We start from the raw sequence: 4332 nt of genomic DNA on the forward strand, positions 1-4332 counted from the left end.
ATCTGATGCATCTCCCCAGGTCAAGTATGAAATTAGATATTTATGAATGGTTTGATGACAAGTGCATTAATAAGTCTCACAAACCTTATCAAGATAGACTCTAATACAAAACCTGTAACATGTTATCGATGGTCTTGGTGTTAATTCTATCACTACTACTCGTCAAGTTTATATTTCTTTAACTTCGTAATTCATTTTTTTCACTCTATCCTCTTTCTCCTTGATTAATTTAACCTTGTGTTTGGATGAAACATTTCAACAATGCTTAGAAATTGAAATGCATTGTATTTGAATTGCTTACAATTAAATTCCCTTCATTTTCTAAATAACTTGTTTGTATAAAGAAATTAAAATATCTTACATTTCAATTTCTTGTTTGGATAAAATAATTGAATTTCTTGTGAGATAAAATTTCATTTTACCAATATTTATTTCAGGCTTAATTATGTCTTGAGTTCATGATAAATTTGGAAACGGGTCGGTCAGGCTTGTCGGGTCAACGAGTCGGTCGGGTTGTTGGGCCTGCCCGACACGTTTGGGTCGTCAGGTCCGCCCGACACCTCTAAGTCGTCTGGCCCGCCAAACCCGTGTGGGTCGTCGGGCTCGCCCGTCCTACTTGGACCATCGGTCAACATATTACATGGTTGTCGAGTTTGCGAGATTCGTTTGGGGTTGAGTCCAGAGTGTGAGGTTGAGTGAGAAGAATTTCAAATTCCACATTTTTTTAGGGTGTTTGAATTTCTTCTAATTTAACTAATTGAAATACTTTAAAAAAATGCATGCATTTTAAATGTTTTTTAATTTCTCTATCCAAACAAAGCATTTTATTGCAAATAATTTCAAATTCTCCAAAAAAAGGATCACGCTCTTGAATTGCATCATCCAAACACATCATAAGTTTCACCTTGTCCTCTTTTTTAGCAACTTTGGCACTCTTCCTTTCCTCCCTTATGATTTCATCAATGTATTTTCCAATATCATCAACAACATATTTCTTGGAGTTCTAGTTAAACATTGATTTAATCATGTTACTGATATCCATTTTGTTTTCCTTGTCATTTCCCAATGCCAAGCTTGGGATGATAATCTTGTAAAGTGTTCTTGTATGTAGGACCAAGGATATTCAAACACTATTCTCCTAGTTCAGCCGATAGTTTCTCTCTTATATGTGCGACTCTGATCTTCTTAAATTTTGTTCGGTCCTTAATGTTTGGCCGGTTACCTGTCTAAGGCACTCTGACACTCAAGTCAGTGTTTGATTAATTAAGGGTTCAATAAATGTAGTAGATGCAAAAGTAATAAATGCTTTATCAACACTATATTTATATGCCTTCCAATGGACCTCTTACCTTAATGATGGCCTAATAAGAGCTCAATCAAATTTTTTACTTGGTTTAGCACAATTAGCTATTGGTTTTAACCTTTGATCAGGACGAAGTGGTTTGCTATCATCACCGCTCGGTCTACTCCACTTGGGCACCAAGAGAGCACTTAGGGGGCTAGTGTAAATAGCATATCGAGCGAGCCCAAGTGGAGCAGACTAAGCGATTATGGTAATAAATCGTTTGGTTCTGAGCAAACATTAAAACCAATAGCATGGTATTATTATGATAAATTATGTTAAAATGTGATTGTGTAATTATTAAGCCATCATTAAAGTAAAAGACCCATTAGAAGACCTATAAATATAGAGTGTTGATAATGCATTTATTATTTTTTCATTTGTTGCATTTATTGAACCCTTAATTAATTGAACACTAATTTGAGCATCAAAGTGCTTTTGTCAGGTAACCGACCTAATATCAAAGACTGAACGAAACTATAGAAGATCGGAGTGCATGTACAAGAGAGAGGAAATTGGTCGAACTAGATAAACAATGTTTGACTTGATCCTACATACAAGAACATGAAGCATTGTGTATATCGTTTAAGTGGCGATTTGTTCATTGTTTTGATGTTAATGTTTGTTTTTTATTGTTTTAGGTCTATTTACTTCTTGTATATATTTTTTTTCTTTATTTCACACACTGGTCTTGGAATTTTTCTATCCATACTCTATAATGGAATTCTTTATCGTCCACTTTATTTTGAAATTGACCAGAAACATGACCAAAATACAATCGAATGCAAACTTTCGTTTTACAAATATTAATTATAATTAAAGTCTATTTCCTAATATGAATTAAATGTAAATCTATTTATTAATGTAATACATGACTAAATAATAATTGTATTGAACCGTAAACGCTGAGTAAGATCTTAAACATCGGAAGTCAAGTTGGTAAAATAAATGGCATCAATTTTGTGAGTATATTTTCTATACATTTATGATGACCACATTTTGTGAATTAGGTTTTTCTCCGTGCCTACCACGTGCCTAGAATTCTATGCTCTAGATGGTCCCACGATATTACTTCAACACTTCGCGTGAGGAATTTGGAAAGAATTTGCATATTATTGCCATTTAGCGAATATAGTAGCTTAAATCTTTTACTTATACGCCAAATACTTATACATCTCCATTTATTCTAGAAAACCTTTTTGAAATAGGGAAAGTCTACTATAAAATTCCTCGTATTTTAATTACGTTAAAACCTAGAAATATATCTACTTTAAAAATGTATTTATATATTTTTTTTTGTTATATTATAATAGGATTGTAAAACGAATAAACTTGGTTTATTTGGACTTGACCCGTCCCTAGGTCCTCTAAGAATCTCCAAATAAAAATGAAATAAAAATTTTGATCCATCTCACAAAAGTATAAAAAATAGAAAAAGAAAATTTTTAAATGATTTGTTTAATAAAATTTATTTAAATAAATAAATTTAGTTAAAGAATATAAAATATATTGAAAAGAAGTTTTAAATTTTATTTTGATAATAATTTTTTATTAGTGTTAGATAAATTAAATTTATAAAATAAAATAGAAAAATAACAAATATTTATTTTAAATGTTTAAAAACAATAAAAAAAGTACATATATATAATAAGAACTTTAAATTTAAATTTTTAACATATTATTTTCTTCAAGGACATATTAGACCCTATTCCACCAATGCCATGTTTGATTGGTGACCTATCTACACAAGAAAATCAAATAATTTTAAAAAGATTTTGTGTGAAATACATATATAATTTTTTTATTAGCAAAACATACATATGATTATTTTTTAAAGAAATATGAGAGTTGAGACACATATACATCAACTATAACCTTTGGAACGATTCACATGTCATTTATTGGGCATATAACACCAAAAGAATCAAAACTTTTAAGAGCAATATACTGTTGAGAAGGAATTAGATTCAACTTTAACTTTGAGAATAAAGAAAGTAGGGCAGAACATGGGTGTGTATAAATACCCCCACCAAATTTCAACCTCGTTCTTGTGCCATTAATCACTTGTGACTTGTGAGTGTGTATCAACATCACAAAGTAATCTCAAAATGGAGTATACCCGTGTTTCAGAATACGAGAGAGAGCCTTTTGAGTATTCAACACAGAGAGCAACGATGGGCAATTACCACTACCCCGCCGGCCACCGTGAATACACAGAGAAGGTGGTTTATGAGGAGGATGTGATCGGGGGACCCCGCCACCACCACCACAACATGCATCACCACCACCCTGAGACCCGTGAGGTGGCTAAGGTGGTGGAGTACGAAGTTCCCGAGAGGCGCGTGGGTGAAGTTATCTACGAAGAGAATAAAATAGCTTATCCATACAATCGAAGGTATTGAATGTTGCAGCAGATGCAAGAAACCTACGACGTGTTATCGAGTGGCTATTAATTGCTAGCAGGTTATCTAACATAGTATATCAAAATCACCAGTAGTGTGCTTTTGTACTGAATAAATTCCTGCTAAGCTAGCCTTTATGTTGTAAACCATATATGTCTGTCATTTTATGAATAAAGTTGTGTTAATTAATGTGTGTAAATCTGCGTGCATGTGATTTATTTTTTATTCATGTTGTGAGGAAATAATCACTATTGGAAAAGCTTTCATAACTGACAGATAAATCATAGTTATAACCATTAAAAATAGATGTTTTCCACCATAACTTTATTGTTTGTCGATTTTGACGACAGTTTTATTGAAAAATCATTGTCACAGGGTTATCATTATATATCATGGTGATATTTAGAAGGATTGTATGGTCTTTCTTTTGAATTTTAAAGAAAAACAAAATTGAATTTTTCTTTTTTATATTAATATATCGCTATTAAATTAATTATAATTTTATATTTTATATTTAATAATAAAATTTAATTAAATTATTATGACTGATTATTAATTTTTATTAGTATCAAATATGATATTTAATAA

General features: G+C 31.4%; 1 long non-coding RNA gene across 1 annotated transcript; it reads left to right on the top strand.

Annotated features, from left to right (window-relative positions):
- The first annotated feature begins 3375 nt into the window (after positions 1–3375).
- Positions 3376–3943, top strand: LOC114162302. Its single transcript, XR_003599183.1, has one exon. It is a non-coding gene; the product is annotated as an uncharacterized LOC114162302 (long non-coding RNA).
- Positions 3944–4332: the final 389 nt, after the last annotated feature.

Source organism: Vigna unguiculata, chromosome 9 (assembly GCF_004118075.2).
Source record: "Vigna unguiculata cultivar IT97K-499-35 chromosome 9, ASM411807v1, whole genome shotgun sequence".
Lineage (NCBI taxonomy): Eukaryota > Viridiplantae > Streptophyta > Magnoliopsida > Fabales > Fabaceae > Vigna > Vigna unguiculata.